Source organism: Arachis ipaensis, chromosome B5, assembly GCF_059453495.1.
Source record: "Arachis ipaensis isolate K30076 ecotype BB chromosome B5, ASM5945349v1, whole genome shotgun sequence".
Taxonomy (NCBI): Eukaryota; Viridiplantae; Streptophyta; class Magnoliopsida; order Fabales; family Fabaceae; genus Arachis; species Arachis ipaensis.
The window spans coordinates 77,866,894-77,887,740 of record NC_142440.1 but is presented as its reverse complement, the minus strand read 5'-3'; the positions used below and the strand labels follow the sequence as shown (position 1 = coordinate 77,887,740).

At 38.4% G+C, this 20,847-nt stretch overlaps 1 non-coding gene across 1 annotated transcript; it reads right to left on the bottom strand.

Moving 5' to 3' along the window:
• Positions 1-4,193: 4,193 nt before the first annotated feature.
• On the bottom strand, positions 4,194-4,301 carry LOC148564695 (small nucleolar RNA R71). The gene has a single exon (XR_015884819.1). It is a non-coding gene; the product is annotated as a small nucleolar RNA R71 (small nucleolar RNA).
• Between the last annotated feature and the right edge of the window lie 16,546 nt (positions 4,302-20,847).

The window sequence follows — 20,847 nt, the reverse complement described above, 5'->3', positions numbered from 1 at the left end:
TCATTCTGTTATTTGTCTCATGTACCACTCACTGAACTTGAATCTAAAAAGAAAAAGAAAAAAAAAAGTGATGTATTGCATGAGAAATTGAGTTTATATTGAAGAGTAATTGATGAACGGATAATTTATACTCTTTTTGGCATTATTTTTAAGTAGTTTTTAGTATGATTTAGTTAGTTTTTAAATAAAAATCACATTTCTGGACTTTACTATGAGTTTGTGTGTTTTTCTGTGATTTCAAGTATTTTCTGGCTGAAATTGAGGGACTTGAGCAAAAATCTGATTCAGAGGCTGAAAAAAGACTGCAGATGTTGTTGGATTCTGACCTCCCTGCACTCAAAATGGATTTTCTGGAGCTACAGAAACCCATTTGGTGCGCTCTCAATTTCTTTTGAAAGTAGACATCTAGGGGTTTCCATCAATATATAATAGTCCATACCTTGCCCGATATTTGACGACGCAAACTGGCATTCAAACGCCAACTTCCTGCCCTATTATGAATTTAAACGCAAGAAACAGGTTACAAACTAGAGTTAAACGCCAGAAACAGGCTACAACCTGGCGTTTAACTCCAAAAGAAGTCTCTACATGTGTAAAGCTCAATGCTCAGCCCAAGCACACATCAAGTGGGCCTTGGAAGTGAATTTCTGCATCATTTACTTATCTCTGTAAACCCTAGTAACTAGTTTAGTATAAATATGACTTTTTACTATTGTATTCAAGGTCTTGGTCATTCTGATTCCCCCTCTGGGGCCGAAGCCAAAGAACATCATTATCACTTATGTAGTTTCAACGGTGGAGTTTCTACACCCCATATATTAAGGTGTGGAGCTCTGCTGTTCTTCATGAATTAATGCAAAGTACTATTACTTTTCTATTCAATTCAAGCTTATTCTTATTCCAAGATATTCACTCGAACTTCAACCTGATGAATGTGATGATCCGTGACGCTCATCATCATTCTCACCTATGAACGCGTGCCTGAGAATCCCTTCCGTTCTATCCGCAATAGCTTGAGTGTGAATCTCTTAGCCTCCTGGTTCACGATCAGAGTCTTCATAGTATAGGCTAGAATTATTGGCGGCCATTCCTGAGATCCGGAAAGTCTAAACCTTGTCTGTGGTATTTCGAGTAGGATCTGGGAATGGATGATTGTGACGAGCTTCAAACTCGTGAGTGTTGGGCGTAGTAACAAGACGCAAAAGGATCAATGGATCCTATTCCAACCTGATCGAGAACCGACAGATGATTAGTCGTGCGGTGACAGCGCATTTGGACCATTTTCACTGAGAGGACGGACGGTAGCCATTAACAACGGTGATCCTCCAACATACAGCTTGCCATGGAAAGGAGTGTGAATGATTGAATGAAAGCAGTAGGAAAGCAGAGATTCAGAAGGAGCAAAGCATCTCCATACGCTTATCTGAAATTCTCACCAATGAATTACATAAGTATTTCTATGTTATTTTATATTTTATTTATATTTTAATTATCAAAATCCCATAACCATTGGAATCTGCCTGACTGATATTTACAAGGTGACCATAGCTTGCTTTAAGCCGACAATCTCCGTGGGATCGACCCTTACTCATGTAAGGTTTATTACTTGGACGACCTAGTGCACTTGCTGGTTAGTTGTGCGGAGTTGTGAAAAGGGGTTGAGATTATAATCGTGCGCACCAAGTTTTTGGCGCCGTTGAGATCACAATTTCGTGCACCAAGTTTTTGGTGCCGTTGCCAGGGATTGTTCGACTTTGGACAACTGACGGTTCATCTTGTTGCTCAGATTAGGTAATTTTATTTTAATTTTAAGCTTTTTGCTTTTATTTTTATTTTCAAAAAATTTTTTTTTCAAAAAATTAATTATTCTATGTTCTTCAGAATTTTTAAGAATGAATTCTAGAGTTTCATGAGATATGTTGAATCCTGGCTGGCTGTTAATCCATGTCTAATCTTTTGGACCGAGGTTTCAACTATCCTTAGAAGAGTTTCTTTGTCTTTCTCAGCAATTTAGCTGTTGTATGTAATGATCTGCTAAAGCTTGGCTGGCCATTGGCCATGTCTAGTGTTTTGGACCGAAGCTTTCACTGAGAGCTTGGGGGGCTAGTAAGCCATGTCTAATTCCTGGACCGGAGTTTTAAACTAACATTGCATGATTCCTGGAATTCTTATTAAAAATTTTGAAATCCTTATTTTTCTTTTTCCAAAATAATTTTCGAAAAATACAAAAAAATTTAATAAAATTATAAAACCAAAAAAAAAAAAGAATTTTGTGATTCTTGTTTGAGTCTGGTGTCAAATTTTAAGTTTGGTGTCAATTGCATCTTTTTAACTTTTCTTAAAATTTTCGAAAACTCATGCATGGTGTTCTTCATAATCTTCAAGTTGTTCTTGATGATTTTCTTTCTTTGATCTTTGCATTTTTATGTTTTGTGTCTTTTCTTGTTTTTCATATGCATTTTTGAATCCTTAGTGTCTAAAGTTTGAAAATTTCTAAGTTTGGTGTCTTGCATGTGTGTCTTTTCTTAAAAATTTTCAAAAATAAGTTCTTGATGTTCATCTTGATCTTCAAAGTGTTCTTGGTGTTCATCTAGACATTCAAGATGTTCTTGCATGCATTGTGTGTTTTACTCATAATTTTCATGTTTTGAGTCTTTTTGTTGTTTTTCTCTCTCTTCTAAAAAATTCAAAAATAAAAAAATATCTTTCCTTTATTCTTCTCATAAATTTCGAAAGTTTGAATTGATTTAGTTATAAAGTTTTAAAATTTAATTGTTTTTTATGAATCAAGTCAAATTTTTAATTTAAAAATTCTATTTTTTTCAAATTTTTTTCAAAAGTCAAATCTTTTTCATTTTTCTTTCATAGTTTCGAAAATTTCAAATTGATTTTCAAAAATCTTTTTCTTATTTTGTTTCATATTTTCGAATTCTTTGCTAGCATTTAATATTTTGATTTAAAAATTTCAAGTTGTAACTTGCCTATTAAGAAATGATCAATCTTTAAATTTTAGAATCATATCTTTTAGTTTCTTGTTAGTCAAGTAATCAAATTTAATTTTCAAAATCAAATCCTTTCAATTTCCAATTCAAATCTTTTTCAAAATGAATTTCAATCATATCTTTTTCTATTCTAATCATATCTTTTTCAAAATCAATTTCAAAATCTTTTCTAACTTCTTATCTTTTCAAAATTGATTTTTAAATCTTTTTCAATTAACTACTTGACTTTTTGTTTGTTTTACTATTTCTTATCTTTTTCAAAACCACCTAACTACTTTTCTCTCTCTTATTTTCGAAAATCACTAACCTCTTTTTCAAAAATTTCTTTTCATTAACTAATTGTTTTAAATTTCAATTTAATTTTATTTTCCTCTTTAATTTTCGAATTCTAATTAACATTTAAAATAAAAACAAAAATATTTTTAGTTTATTTTATTTAATTTTTGAATTCTTCCCCCTCTTATCTCTTTCTATCTATTTATTTATCTACTAACACTTCTCTTCTACTCATAATTCGAACCCCCTATTCTTCTCTGTGTTCGAATTTTTATCGTCTCCTTCTTCTATTCTTCTCTTCTTCTACTCACTTAAAGGAATCTCTATACTGTGACATAGAGGATTCCTCTTCTTTTCTGTTCTTTTCTTTTTCATATGAGCAGGAACAGGGATAAAGACATTCTGATTGAAGCTGATCCTGAACCTGAAAGGACTCTTAAGAGGAAACTAAGTGAAGCTAAAGCACAACCCTCTGAAGAGGACCTGACAGAAATTTTCGAAAAAGAATGAGATATGGCCGAACCCAACAACAATGGTAGAGATGCAAGGAAGATGCTTGGTGACTTTATTGCACCCTCTTCTAACTTCTATGGAAGAAGCATCTCACTTTCTGCAATTGGAGCAAACAACTTTGAGCTTAAGCCTCAATTAGCTTCTCTAATGCAGCAGAACTGCAAGTTTCATGGACTTCCAATGAAAGATCTTCATCAGTTTTTAGCTTAATTCTTGCAAATCTGTGACACTGTCAAGACCAATGGAGTTGATCTCGAGGTCTACAGGCTTATGCTTTTCCCTTTTGCTGTAAGAGACAGAGCTAGAACATGGTTGGATTCACAACCTAAGGATAGCCTGAACTCTTAGGATAAGCTGGTCAGTGCTTTCCTGGCCAAATTCTTTCCACCTCAAAAGATGAGCAAGCTTAGAGTGGAAATCCAAACCTTCAGACAGAAGGAAGGAGAATCCCTCTATGAAGCTTGGGAAAGATACAAGCAACTGATCAAAAGGTGTCCTACTGACATGCTTCCAGAATGGAGCATCATAAGTATATTCTATGATGGTCTGTCTGTGTTGTCAAAAATGTCATTGGACCATTCTGCAGGAGGATCTCTTCATCTGAAAACCCCTGCAGAAGCTCAGGAACTCATTGAAATGGTTGCAAATAACTAGTTCATGTAGACCTCTGAGAGGAATCCTGTGAACAATGGATGCCTCAGAAGAAGGGAGTTCTTGAAATTGATACTCTGAATGCCATATTGGCTCAGAACAAAATATTAACTCAGCAAGTCAATATGATTTCTCAAAGTCTGAATGGATTGCAAGCTGCATCCAACAGTACTAAAGAGGCATCTTCTGAGGAAGACGCTTATGATCCTGAAAACCCTGCAATAGCAGAGGTGAATTACATGGGAGAACCCTATGGAAACACCTATAATCCTTCATGGAGAAATCATCCAAATTTCTCATGGAAGGATCAACAGAAGCCTAATCAAGGCTTCAATAATAATAATGGTGGAAGAAATAGGTTTAGCAATAGCAAGCCTTTTCCATCATCTTCTCAGCAACAGACAGAGAATTTTGAACAGAGGCATTTTGGCCTGACAACCATAGTCTCTAATCTATCTAAGAACACACTAAGTTTCATGAATGAAACAAGGTCCTCCATTAGAAATTTGGAGGCACATGTGGGTCAGCTGAGTAAGAAGATTACTGAAACTCCTCTCAGTACTCACCCAAGCAATACAGAAAAAAATCCCAAGAGAGAGTTCAAGGCCATAACCATGATCAACATGGCCGAACCTGGAGAGAGTGAGGAAGACGTGAGTCTCAGTGAGGAAAGCCTCATGGGACGCCCTCTGGACAGAAAGGAGTTTCCTTTTGAGGAACCAAAGGAATCTAAGGCTCATACTGAGACCATAGAGATTCTACTGAACTTCCTTCTGCCATTCATGAGCTCTGATGAATATTCTTCCTCTGAAGAGGATGAAGACATCACTGAAGAGCAAGTTGCTAAATATCTAGGAGCAATCATGAAGATGAATGCAAAGTTATTTGGTACTGAGACTTGGGAGGATGAACCCCCCTTGTTCACCAATGAACTGAGTGTATTACTGAGGCAGACATTACCTCAGAAGAAACCGGATCCCGAAAAATTCTTCATACCTTGTACCATAGGCACCATGACCTTTGAGAAGGCTCTTTGTGACCTGGGGTTAGGGATAAACCTCATGCCCCTCTCTGTAATGGAGAAATTGGGAATCTTTGAGGTACAAGCTGCAAGAATCTCACTAGAGATGGCAGACAAATCAATGAAACAGGCTTATAGACTAGTAGAGGACGTACTAGTAAAGGTTGAAGGCCTTTACATCCTTGCTGATTTCATAATCCTAAACACTGGGAAGGATGAGGATGAATCCATCATCCTTGGCAGACCCTTCCTAGCCACAGCAAAAGCTGTGATTGATGTTGATAGAGGAGAGTTGGTCCTTCAGTTGAAAGAGGACTATGGCGAACTGATTTCCTATCGGTAAAGAAATTCACAAATATAATCGCATTGTAAGTATAGCTCCTAAACCAACAGAAAATCTTTTCGTACAAACGTTTGGTTGTCACAAGTAACAAACCCAATAAAATTTATAAAGTGAAGTATTCAAACCTCGGGTCGTCTTCTAAAGGAATTACAGGGAAGTATGATTTATTATTGGTTATAAAAAATAGTGTTTTTGGGTTTCAAAAGGTTTGAACATGGAAAATAAATTGCAGGAATTAAGAAATCAATAACTAAGAAAATTCTTGGCAAGGTATGAAAATTAGAAGTCCTATCCTAGTTATCCTTATCAATGGTGATGAGAATTATATTTTTCTCCCCGCTAAGTCAACCTCTAACTATGAAGGTAAGTCAAGTGGATAAATCAATTTAACACCTAAAGTCCTAGTCAACTCCTAAGGAAAGACTAGAGTTACAGGAATTTAAATCAATCAGCAAAGATAACAATTATCAATCACGATGAGTTTGACAACTCAAGAGTTACCAATTAATCAACCAAAGCCAAAAGGGAAAAATCTAAATTATTTAGATAAATAAAGGAAAGCAATCATAATTCTGAAATACCTCAAATTGCATTAATAAAAGAAAATCAATCCAAACATAAAGAATTCATAAACTAAATTGAGAAAATAAATAAAAGGAATATTAAACCTGGAACTTGAGAAGAACAAATCCTAAATCCTAAGAGAGAGGAAAGATCCTCTCTCTCTAAAAACTACATCTAGATTATGAAAAGTGAATAATCGAAGACCTCCCCATGAATGGATGCATTCCCCCACTTTATAGCCTTTAATCTGTGTTTTTTGTGCTGAAAGCTGGGTCAAAAATAGCCCAGACCCTCCCCCCACCCTTATATAAACCCCTCACCACTACTTCATTTTCACACATTACAAACACTTCTTCCCCCCTTGGCCGAATACACTCTTCCCCTCCATCTCCTCCATTTTCTTCTTCTTCTACTATTTTTCTTCTTCTTTTGCTCGAGGACGAGAAAACCTTTTAAGTTTGGTGTGGTAAAAGCATTGCTTTTTATTTTTCCATAACCATTAATGGCACCTAAGGCCAGAGAAACCACAAGAAAGAGGAAAGGGAAGGCAATTGCTTCCACCTCTGAGTGATGAGAGATGGAGAGATTCATCTCAAAGGTCCATCAAGACCACTTCTATGAAGTTGTGGCCAAGAAAAAGGTGATCCCTGAGGTCCCTTTTAAGCTCAAAAAGGGCGAATATCCGGAGATCCGACAAGAGATTAGAAGAAGAGGATGGGAAGTACTCTCTAATCTTATTCAACAAGTCGGAATCCTAATGGTTCAAGAGTTCTATGGAAACGTATGGATCACTAGGAACCATGATCAAAGTATGAACCCAAATCCAAAGAAATGGCTTACAATGGTTTGGGGGAAATACTTAGATTTCAGTCCGAAAAATGTAAGGTTGGCGTTCAACTTGCCAATGATGCAAGAAAATGCACGCCCCCTATACTAGAAGGGTCAACTTTGATCAAAGGTTGGACCAAGTCCTCATGGACATATGTGTGGAAGGAGCTCAATGGAAAGTTGACTCAAGAGGCAAGCCGGTTCAATTAAGAAGACCGGACCTTAAGCCTGTGGCTAGAGGATGGTTGGAGTTCATCCAACGCTCTATCATTCCTACTAGCAACCGATCTGAAGTAACTGTGGATTGGGCCATCATGATCCATAGTATCATAATTGGGGAGGAAGTAGAAGTTCATGAGATTATACCTCAAGAACTCTACAAAGTGGCTGACAAATCCTCCACTTTGGCAAGGTTAGCCTTTCCTCACCTCATTTGTCACCTCTGCAATTCAGCTGGAATTGACATAGAGGAAGACATCCTTATTGATGAGGATAAGCCCATCACTAAGAAAAGGATGGAGCAAACAAGAGAGCCCACTCATGGACCTCAATAAGAGCATGAGGAAATTCCCCATCATGAAATCCCTGAGATGCCTCAAGGGATGCACTTTCCTCCACAAAACTATTGGGAGAAAATCAATACCTCCCTAGGAGAATTAAGTTCCAACAAGGGACAACTAAGAATGGAGCATCAAGAGCACTCCATCATTCTCCATGAAATTAGAGAAGATCAAAGAGCTATGAGAGAGGAGCAACAAAGGCAAGGAAGAGACATAGAGGAGCTTAAAAGTACCATTGGTTCTTCAAGAGGAAGAAGCCGTCATCACTAAGGTGGACCCGTTCTTTAATTTCCTTGTTCTTTATTTCTCTGTTTTTCGTTTACTATGCTTTATGATTATTTATATTTGTGTCTTTATTACATGATCATTAGTGTTTAAGTGTCTGTGTCTTAAAGCTATGAGTGTCCTATGAATCCATCACCTTTCTTAAATGAAAAATGTTCTAAAAGCAAAAGAACAAGAAGTACATGAATTTCGAATTCATCCTTGAGATTAGTCTAATTATTTTGATGTGGTGGCAATACTTTTTATTTTCTGAATGAATGCTTGAACAGTGCATATTTTTGATATTGTTGTTCATGAATGTTAAAATTTTTAGCTCTTGAATGAATAATGAAAAAGAAGAAATGTTATTGATAATCTGAAAAATCATAAAATTGATTCTTGAAGCAAGAAAAAGCAGTGAAGAACAAGGCTTGCAAAAAAAAAAAAAAAGAAAAAGCAAGCAGAAAAAGCCTCGCTCTTTAAACCAAAAGGCAAGAGCAAAAAGCTAGTAACCCTTTAAACCAAAAGGCAAGGGTAAAATAAAAAGGATCCAAGGCTTTGAGCATTAATGGATAGGAGGGCCCAAAGGAATAAAATCCTGGCCTAAGCGGCTAAACCAAGCTGTCCCTAACCATGTGCTTGTGGCCTGAAGGTGTCAAGTGAAAAGCTTGAGACTGAGCGGTTAAAGTTGTGATCCAAAGCAAAAAGAGTGTACTTAAGAACCCTGGACACCTCTAATTGGGGACTCTGGCAAAGCTGAGTCACAATCTGAAAAGGTTCACCCAGTTATGTGTCTGTGGCATTTATGTATCCGGTGGTAATACTGGAAAACAAAGTGCTTAGGGCCACGGCCAAGACTCATAAAGTAGCTATGTTCAAGAATCAACATACTGAACTAGGAGAATCAATAACACTATCTAAATTCTGAGTTCCTATAGATGCCAATCATTCTGAATTTCAAAGGATAAAGTGAGATGCCAAAACTGTTCAGAGGCAAAAAGCTACTAGTCCTGCTCATCTAATTGGAGCTACATTTCATTGATATTTTGGAATTTATAGTATATTCTCTTCTTTTTATCCTATTTGATTTTCAGTTGCTTGGGGACAAGCAACAATTTAAGTTTGGTGTTGTGATGAGCTGAAAATTAATACTCTTTTTGGCATTGTTTTTAAGTAGTTTTTAGCATGATTTAGTTAGTTTTTAATATATTTTTATTAGTTTTTAAATAAAAATCACATTTCTGGACTTTACTATGAGTTTGTGTGTTTTTCTGTGATTTCAGGTATTTTCTGGCTGAAATTGAGGGACTTGAGCAAAAATCTAATTCAGAGGCTGAAAAAGGACTATAGATGCTATTGGATTCTGACCTCCCTGCACTCGAAATGGATTTTCTGGAGCTACAGAAACCCAATTGGCGCGCTCTCAATTGCGTTTGAAAGTAGACATCCAGGGATTTCCAGCAATATATAATAGTCCATACTTTTCCTGAGTTTTTACGATGCAAACTGGCGTTCAAACGCCAACTTCCTGCCCTATTCTAAAGTTAAACGGCAGAAACAGGTTACAAACTAGAGTTAAACGCCAGAAACAGGCTACAACCTGGCGTTTAACTCCAAAAGAAGTCTCTACACGTGTAAAGCTCAATGCTCATCCCAAGAACACACCAAGTGGGCCCCAGAAGTGAATTTCTGCATCATTTACTTATCTCTGTAAACCCTAGTAACTAGTTTAGTATAAATAGGACTTTTTACTATTGTATTCAAGGTCTTGGTCATTCTAGTTCCCCCTCTGAGGCCGAAGCCAATGAACATCATTATCACTTATGTATTTTCAATGGTGGAGTTTCTATACCCCATAGATTAAGGTGTGGAGCTCTGCTGTTCTTCACGAATTAATGCAAAGTACTATTATTTTTCTATTCATATCAAGCTTATTCTTATTCCAAGATATTCACTCGCACTTCAACCTGATGAATGTGATGATCCGTGACACTCATCATCATTCTAACCTATGAACGCGTGCTTGACAACCACTTCCGTTCTATCTGTAATAGCTTGAGTGTGTATCTCTTAGCCTCCTAGTTCACGATCAGAGTCTTCGTGGTATAGGCTAGAATTATTGGCGACCATTCCTAAGATTCGGAAAGTCTAAACCTTGTCTGTGGTATTCTGAGTAGGATCTGGAAAGGGATGACTGTGACGAGCTTCAAACTCGCGAGTGTTGGGCGTAGTGACAGACGCAAAAGGATTAATGGATCCTATTCCAACATGATCGAGAACTGACAGATGATTAGCTGTGCGGTAACAGCGCATTTGGACCATTTTCACTGGGAGGACGGACGGTAGCCATTGACAACGGTGATCCCCCAACATACAGCTCGCCATGGAAAGGAGTGTGAATGATTGAATGAAGGCAGTAGGAAAGCAGAGATTCAGAAGGAGCAAAGCATCTCCATACGCTTATCTGAAATTCTCACCAATCAATTACTTAAGTATTTCTATCTTATTTTATATTTTATTTATATTTTAATTATCAAAGTCCCATAACCATTTGAATCTGCCTGGCTGAGATTTACAAGATGACCATAGCTTGCTTTAAGCCGACAATCTCCGTGGGATCGACCCTTACTCACGTAAGGTTTATTACTTGGAGGACCCAGTGCACTTGCTGGTTAGTTGTGCGGAGTTGTGAAAAGGAGTTGAGATTATAATCGTGCGCACCAAGTTTTTGGCGCCGTTGAGATCACAATTTCGTGCACCAGTAGTCTTATTCACTTAAATGTGGTGGTATTTTTTGTGATTCTGAATGCATAACATGAACAGTGCATATTTTAATTTGAATCAAAGAATGTTAATTTACAAGGAACAGGAATTTAGAAAATTATTATGACTTCTCTGAAATAAACAAAAGTCTAATCCTTGAAGCAAAAGAAATAGCAAAACAAAAAGGGAAAAGAAGCAAGGTCCAAGGCTCTGAGCATCAATGACTAGGGAGGTCAGACATGATTAAAAGCTCAAAGAGTTGTTTCCCTAGTTATATACTTGTGGTGTTCTTGTGTCAAGTAATCCTTGAGACAAAACATTTAGAGTCGAGATCAATTGCAATTAACAGAGTATGCCAAAGGCTTTGAGCACCACTGTCTGGGAGTAACTGAAAGAAAAATCAGAACTTCAAAAGAGTTCCCCAATTAAGTGCTTGTGGTGTTTGTGTGTCAAGTGAAGCTTGAGACAAAATAGTTAAAGTCACGGATAGGCTCAAGGTGCAAAGCACCAAAATAAAGAAAATTGATGTGTTCAAGGGTTAAATTGAGTTACAAAAAGATCAGAAAATTCATAATATTATTTGGATTCTAATTCCGAATGACAGTAACATTCTTCTGATTCAAAGGAGAGCGAGATGCCAAAGCTATTCAGAATTCCAATTATAAGCCCCACTATAAGAAGAGACATGAGCTTAATTGAACTCTCATCCTCATGAAAATTCACATTCTAAGCTTATATTAGTTTTGGTTGCTTGAGGACAAGCAACAATTCAAGTTTGGTGTTGTGATGCGTGAGCATCTTTCTTACCTTTTCCTAGTGAATTTGCATTTAATTTGTTAAGTTTTATCAAGAATTAATTATCTTTTAGCCACTATGGATGCTACTTTGAGTCTTATACAATTCTGTTTATTTTAGGTAGCATTTGGATGGATTTGATGGAGTTTCTATAGAGAAAGAGAAGAAACCAAGGAGTTGACCAGCGAGGAGTGACACGTGCGCGTGCCTGACGCATGTGCGTGATTTGGAGCTTTCCATGGCGACGCGTGTGCGTACCTGATGCGTACGCGTGAAAAGTGAAGTTGCTCAGTGATGCGTGGCGTACCTGACGCGTACGCGTGACACGCGAAGAAGACCATCGACACGTATGCGTGACTGACGCGTACGCGTGACATCCGCCACGTGCAGAAAATGCAGAAAATGTTGGGGTGATTTCAGGCCAGGTTTCAACCCAGTTTTTGTCCCAGAAACACAGACTAGAGCCAGGGTATAGCAGAGACTCAAGGGAGATTCACACAAGAATGGTTTTTCCCACTCCAAGTTAGGCGTGGACCCTACGAAGCAAGTGGTCCCCATCCATCAATTGAAGACATGCTGATTGCTTTAATTAATTCTGATTTAAACTTTAATTTTTATTTTAAAATAGGAAAAGATATTATTTTAAGTTTTAGAAGATAGATTTTAAATTAATTAGGATTAGATATAAAAGGGTATTCCAACAGGGGGATTCCAACACAACATTATTCCATTCAATTCCAATTTACATTTTATCCGAATCCTTGTTTTCTCTTTGCCATGAGCAACGAAACCTCCACTGTTAAGGTTAGGAGCTCTGTCTATTGTATGGATTGATTTTATTGTTTTTCTATTTTAATTCATGTCTTGATTTATAATTAAGAATTATTTTCGTTCTTTACTTTATGAATTTGGGTGGAACGGAAGTATGACCCTCTTTCTAATTACGTTCTTGTATAACTTGGAAAAGCTCTTTACATGAACAACAACTTGAAAACATATTCTCCTAAATTTCTAATTTATCTGGAATTAATAGGATACGTGACATATAATCCTTTTAAGTTTGGGTAATTAGGATTTCTGTGGCATATAACTAGAATTGAACTTCACCCGCTAATTGGAATCGATTTACCAGGGAATTGGCTGTTAATGAATTTTAGAGGAGACTAGAAAAGTCTAAGGAATTAGGGTCTAGTCACATATAGTTGCCATGAATTAAATCTTACATGATCAAAAATATATTAATAAGAAAAGTTCATCCAGAAAATAGATAACTCTGAAGCCTTAACTGTTTCTCCATACTTTATTCCCAACGTATTTACTTGCTTTTCTTCAATATTCTTTATATTGTTTAATGTCTTTGAACTCTCAAATACTATTTTCTATTTCTAACTAAGTAAATCAATCAACCAATGTTGCTTAGTCCTTCAATCCTCGTGAGATCGACCCTCACTCACCTGAGGTATTACTTGGTACGACCCGGTGCACTTGCTGGTTAGTCTGTGGTTGTAAATTCCACATCAACTAGATAAATCACCTAACTAAAATTGCTTAATCCATCAATCCCTGTGGGATCGACCTCACTCAAAAGTGAGTTATTACTTGACGATTCGGTATACTTGCCAAAGGGATTTGTGTTGTGCAAATTCCCGCGCATCAAGTTTTTGGCATCATTTCCGGGGATTGATTCAGATTGACAATGATTAAGTGAGTGATAGTCTAGATTGAGCACTTTTCTTAGCTTTTGTTTAAGCACACTAACTATTTGACACATTGTGTCAACTAACTCTAACATCACTCTAGCACTAGGGTGATCATTATGCTTTTGGTTTGTTCTTGTTTTGTGTATGCCAGGAGGAAGGGAAGCAACATTAATTTCCTTTGATTCTAAGCCAGAAAGAACTTTTGGAAGATTGAGAAGATAAGCTAGAAGGAAAAGAGTTGTTGGTGAAGAGGATTCAGAAGAGGACTTAGATCAAATCATGGAGGATGAGGTGCATGAGGAAGGGCTAGCTAACAACAATGCCCAACCTGCTAACAGGGTGTTGGCCTCTTACACCATCCCCAATCCTAGACACTATGGAAGCAGCATCCTCACCCCAAATGTTCATGTAACCAACTTCAAGTTGAAACCTCAACTCATCACTTTGGTGCAGAACAATTGCGCTTATAGAGGAGGCCCTCTTGAAGACCCCAAATAACACTTATCTATTTTCTTGAGAATTTGTTAAATAGTCAAGATAAATGGGGTGCATCCTAACATTTATAAGTTGCTTCTATTCCCATTCTCCCTGAGGGACAAGGCATCTCAACGGCTGGAAACCTTTCCCAATGAGAGCATCAACAATTGGGATGACTTGGTGAGCAAATTCTTAGCTAAGTTTTACCTACCTCAAAGAATCATCAAGCTAAAAACAGAGGTGCAAACCTTCACGCAAAAGGAGGGAGAGTCACTCTATGAGGCATGGGAGAAATACAAAACCCTGATAAGGAGATGTCCATCAGATATGTTCAGTGAGTGGGTGAGACTTCAAAACTTCTATGAAGGTCTTTCTCTAAAGGCAAAAAAAGCATTAGACTACTCCTCAGGAGGTTCACTCCAGATGATGAAGACCCCTCAAGAAGCACAAGACCTCATTGATATGGTGGCCAACAATCAATATTTCTACTCTTTTGAGAGGCACCACAACACAACTCAAACGAGGGGAGTGATGGAACTTGAAGGAGTAGATACCATCTTGGGCTAGAACAAGCTTATGCACCAACAAATTCAGCAACAAATGGAGATGATGGCCAAGAGAATTTATTAAAATTGCTCAAATCTACCAATCTATGTGGATACGATCCCACTCCACTGTGGATTATTACTTGACGATAATTTTTGGTGTGCTTGCCAAAAGAATGGATTCATCATTTTTATATGGAGTGTGAATTCCGGTCATCAAGTTTTATGGCGCCGTTGACGGGGATTGGTTCGAATTTGACAATGATTAAAATGATTGGAGAGCTAGATTAAGCATTTTAATTACCTTGTTATTTTTTTCAGTTCTTTAATTTTTCTTCAGTTATGTTTTATTTTGATTTTACTTTGGATTTTAACTTCTTCTAACTGTTTGATTAATTGCATCAACCAAGCTAACCATTAATCTTAATAAGAGTGATTACTTCACTTGCCCTCTGCTTGCTATTTGTTGAATGTATGATAGGTAGAAGGGGAGAAACTTCATCCTCCATCGATAATGAACCTGAGAAGACCTTCCTTAGATTGAGGAGGGAAGCAAGAGGCAAAGGCATAGTAGGAGAGGAAGTAGTAGAGGAAGATCTAGGAGATACTATGGAAGAAGAAGTGCAAAACCATGTTGGAGTAGATGCTGGTAATCATATTGGGCAAGAGAGGAGAGTCTTAGGCTCCTACATCAACCCAAATCCAGGAAACTGTGGCAGCAGCATTCTCAAACCAACAATCCATGCTAACAACTGAGTTGAAATCTCAACTCATTACACTTGTCGAGAATAATTGTTCATATGGAGGGGGAACCCAGGATGACCCAAACCAACATCTCACTACATTCTTGAGGATTTATGACACTGTAAAGTCCAATGGTGTACACCCTGACACCTACAAGCTACTTTTGTTCCCTTTTTCACTCAGAGATAAGGCAGCAAAGTGGTTAGAAGCATTTCCCAAGGAGAGCTTAACAACTTGGGATGAAGTTGTAAACAAATTTCTAGCCAAATTCTACCCTCCACATAGAGTAAATAGATTGAGAGCTGAGGTGCAGACCTTCAAACAGCAAGATGGTGAAATACTTTATGAGGCCTGGGAGAGGTTCAAAGACTTGACAAGAAAGTTCCCTCCGGACATGTTCAACGAATGGGTTCAACTTCACATTTTCTATGAAGGACTATCATATGAAGCAAAGAAAGCTGTGGACCACTCTTCAGGGGGTTCACTCAACAAGAAGAAAACCATTGAAGAAGCTATAGATGTTATAAAGACTGTAGCTAAAAATGAATACTTCTATGCTTCAGAAAGATCTCAAAAGAAAGAAGTGCTGGAGCTAAATTCCATGGATGCCTTGAAATCACAAAACAAGATGATTGCAGCACAACTAGCAGCCTTAATAAAGAGGATGGAGACTGGCCAAGTCTCAGCTGTCCAAGCTCAAGCACCACCACGGGAAGAAAATGCCCCAGAAGTTGAAAATGAATGGGAGCAGGCAAATTATGTGAACAATTCTTCTGATAGAACATTTAAATTTCCTCATGGGGTAGTGGAGGATTTGCTGGTGAAAGTGGGAGAATTTATTTTCCCAGCTGACTTTGTTGTGCTGGACATGGAAGAAGAAGCCAACACATCTATCATCCTAGGAAGGCCATTCCTAGCTATTGCTGGAGCCATTATTAATGTCCAAAAAGGAGAGCTAGTCTTGAGATTACATGAAGAGAAGATGGTCTTTAATGTATTCAAATCAATGAGTTATCCCAAAGAATCCATAGGAGAGTGCATGATGGTAGATACCATAGAAAAGATAGTTCAAGGAGTGTTGGAGGAAGAACAATGTGAAGAGATCATGGAGCTGGAGCAACAAGCAAAAAGTGGAGAATTACCACAAGAAACCATGAAGAAGTCAATCATACTGAACCACGCTGACAAAAAGGAAGTAGAGGCACCAAAATTAGAGCTGAAGACCCTGCCTCCAAGCTTGAAGTATGCTTACTTGGGTGACAATGACACTTACCCAGTAATCATCAATTCAAGCTTGAGTGAGGAACAAGAAGAGGAGCTTCTCCAAGTGCTAAAACAGCATAAAGATGCTATAGGATAGACACTTGCAGACTTGAAGGGAATTAGTCCTTCAATGTGCATGCACAAAATCCTACTTGAAGAAGGAGCCAAGTCCTCAAGATAGCAGCAAAGAAGGCTAAATCCAACCATGAATGAAGTAGTCCAAAAAGAGGTATTGAAATTGTGGCAAGCTGGGGTGATTTACCCTATCTCAGACATCCCTTGGGTAAGCCCAGTGCAAGTAGTTCCAAAGAAAGGAGGGATCACTATTGTACCAAATGAGAAAAATGAGCTGATACCTACAAGAACAGTGACTGGCTGGCGCATGTGCATTGATTATAGGAAGCTTAATGAAGCCACCAGGAAAGACCACTTCTCCCTACCTTTCATGGATCAGATGCTGGAAAGACTTGCGGGACACGAATATTATTGCTTCTTGGACAGTTACTCAGGTTACAACCAAATAGTTGTAGACCCCAAGGATCAAGAAAAGACCTCATTTACCTGTCCCTATGGTGTTTTTGCTTATAGGAGAATGCTCTTTGGATTGTGCAATGCACCTGCAACATTCCAAAGGTGCATACTCTCCATATTTTCAGACATGATTGAAAGAATCATTGAGGTGTTTATGGATGACTTTTCTGTTTTTTGTGATTCATATTCTAATTGCTTACACCACTTGGCCTTGGTGCTAAAGAGATGCCAGGAAACCAACCGTGTTTTAAATTGGGAGAAATGCCATTTCATGGTCACAGAAGGGGTGGTTCTTGGTCATAAGATCTCAAAAAGAGGCATAGAGGTGGACAAGGCTAAGGTGGAGGTGTGATAAACCACTATTTAATGGTTTATCTTGTGTTCAATTGAGTGGTTTTTATCAAGTCTTTGCACACTTATTCATACAAATTGCATGGTTTTACAATTCCTTCCTAGTTTTGTTATATGGTTGAAAACTTGCTTCCAAAGCCTTTAATTTGTGTATTTTAATTCCCCTTTATACCATTTGATGCTGTGATATGTGCGTTATGTGTTTTCAGGCTTTACAGGGCAGGAATGGCTTAGAGGATGGAGAGGAAGCTTGCAAAAATGGAAGGAACACAAGAAATAAAGGAAACAACCAACGAGCATCGACGCGCACACATGCCTCACGCGTGCGCGTGATTTGGAAATCTGCACAGCAACACGTGCGCGTACCTGACGCGTACGCGTGAATTGGAGTTTTCACGATGACATGTGTGCATGCCTGACGCGTATGCGTGACACGCAAAGATGACCAGCGACGGGTACGCGTGCCTGACGCGTACGCGTGACATGCGCGACTTGCAGAAATCGCAGAAAATGCTGGGGCAATTTTGGGCCAAGCTTGGACCCAGTTTTCGGCCCAAAAATACAGACTAGAGTTAGGGGACAAGCAGAGACTCAACGGACATTGACATTACGAATAATTTTAGTTTTTAGTTTGAAATCTTTGAGAGAAATTACGACTTTCTCTAGGTTTCTTTTACATTCATAGTTCTAGAGTTTTATGCTTTTGCTTTGGATATTGAGAAGAGTCATTACCTCCGTTGAAGTTTCCATTATTCTAGTTTGCTTTCTTATTCCTTTACTCTTTTGATTACTTATTGACGCTGTTCAGATACGTATGTTGCATTTTGGAATTTATTAATGCAAAGAACTATTTTTACTTTTAATTAATTTTCAGTTATTATTTATCATGTCTTCCTTTTATTCCCTTTTTAATTCTATGCAAGTAATTTTCATGTCAATGGAGTAGACTCCTAACTTGACTTGGGGGTTGATTAAAAGGAGACCCTAGAGTTGGAATGCTCAAGTGATTAGTTAAATTGGAAGTTATTGGCTAACTCTCTAGTCTCTAACTCTAATCCTTCCTACGGAGAGGATTAGGACCTAGGATTCAGAGTTGATTAGTTGGTTGCTTGACTTTCCTTTATTTAGTAAGGGATGACTAAGTAGAACAACAACCTTTTGCTATCCCAATTGGAAAAAAACCAACAAGGATAGAACTTCCAATTAATCTACCCCCGGTTAAGGCTTTTATTTAATTGAATAAATTCTCTCGTTAATTTTCATTGTCCTCAATTTACAATCATTTACTTTTCTGTTCTACAACTCTTAAAAATTCTCAGAAAACTCATGACTAATAAAATAGCACTCTTTTGTCAGCTTGTTAGGAGACAACCTGGGATTCCTACTCCCAGTATTTTTATTCTAAATTTGTGACAACCCTTCTAAGTTGATAAGCGGATTTTTGCTGGTTAAGAACTATACTTGCAACATATTTCTTCTATTAATTTCTTAATTGGCTAATTTCCGCCACGTCAATTTTTGGCGCCGTTGCCGGGGAGTTGTAATTGCGTGCTATATTATTAGATGGTGTACATATTTTTAATTTTTGTATATTTTATTTTATTTTATTAGCATGAGCTATATATTTCTTTCATTGAATGACACGTTCGCTGCCTGATCCGAGCTTAGCCGCGTTTGATCCTGAAATTGACAGAACTATTTCCCGTATCAGGCGAGCTCGGCATCGGTTAGCCTCTGAGGGTGGTGAAATAGTTCTTGCCAATTCACCAATCTCATCAGAGGGCGAATCTGAAGCGCCATCTGAGGAAGAAACAAGCTCCTTTTCTACTAATTTTGTTGATTCACGTGCAGGTGATATAGCGGAGCCCAGAAGGATTACACTACAGGAAGCAGGAGCTCCAGACTTTACACTGCAACCGTATCAAGTGCGTCACCTAAATCTGGCTCCAAATTTTGAACTAAAGACTATGCTAATCAACCTAATACCCAAGTTTCATGGCTTACCTGCTCAGGAGCCTATCAAGCACCTCAGAAATTTTCAGACAGCCTGTTCTACTGTTAGGCGTCATGGTGCAGATGAGACTTCTATTCTGCTAATCGCCTTCCAGTTTTTTCTTGAGTGAAAGGTGAGGGAGTGGTACTACACCTAACTAGAAGCAGTTGTTACCAACTGGGATACGCTCAGGAGAGAATTCTTGGAAAAATACTTTCCAGCTGAAGTTACAAATAAACTGAGGAAAGAGATCTTCTGCATTATCCAGGGTGACTCAGAGACCCTTTACGAATATTGGGAATGCTTCAGGAATCTCCTAGATTCATGCCCCCACCACAAGATTGATGAAATGGAGTTGATCAACTACTTCACACATGGCATGAAGCCTTAGGATAAGACTACATTAGATGCTGCAAGTAATGGCTCTCTGAAGAAGTACAAGACAGCGACAGAGGCGTGGCAACTGATCACCGATCTAGCTGAATCTACCCGGAATGTCAGGCACAGGAACAACAATCCCAAGGCTGTTGCAGAGGTTTCCTCTAGCAGTGAAACTACTGCTCTCACGCAGACTCTGTGAGAGATAACCAACTTACTGAAGCAGCTTCAACTGAACCAACAACAATCTCAGCCTCCCTCACCGCAACATAGTCAACAACTGGTTCCTCAGAGAGTGTGCGGGATATGTGCCGATTATAATCATTACACTGATGAGTGTCCGTAACTCCAACAAGAAGACAACACCTTGGCAGCTACTCATAACTTCTATGACCGCCCGAATCAAAGATACTCTCAATAAGGCAGCAATTATAACCAAGGTGGGAACTATAACCAAGGTTGGCAAGACAACTCCAACCATGAATGGAGGGACAACTATAACAGAGGAGGCAGAGACAACCAGGGAAATCAGAGGTGGAATAATAATAACAAACAGCAGCACCGGAATCAGCAGAACCCTCCCTATCAACAACAGAACCAGAACCAGCCTTACAGAGCACCTCACCTAAGGCAGTCCCAATTGCCTCAGAACAACCAATAGCAAGCTCCTCAGATCACTTACCCCTTTCCTCTTCTAATGATGAGATACTTCGTTCTCCTGCACAAGGACAACAAAACATTCAGAATACACTTAACTCTACCATAAATGGTCTGAATGCCACTTTACAAGCTCTCATCTCCAGGATGGATTCATTCTCCGCTCCCAATAATCAGCCTTCAAGCTCCAGTGGAATTCCTTCTCAACCTATACCCAACCCCAAAGGTGGAATCAATGCCATCACTCTGATGTCCGGAACCACACTACAAGAGAGGAATCACGAAGAGCCAAGTCCACCAAAAAACACCCTAATTGAGGACATGGTTGAAGTGGAGGATGTTGAAGAGGAGGATGAAGTACAAGACATGGTTGAAGAAAAAGCAGCTCAACCAAGGAATGGAGAACCAAAGGAAGCTGAAGCTACAAGAGACGCCATTCCTATCCCCTTTCCACACCTTGCAAGGAAGCCCAGAATGCAAATGGAACTCGATCCCAAAATGGTAGAAATCTTCAAAAAGGTTGAGGTAACTATTCCCCTTTTTGATGTTATTCAGCAAGTACCTAAATATGCGAAGTTTCTGAAAGATTTATGCATGCATAAGGATAAAATTAATGAATTAGAAACTA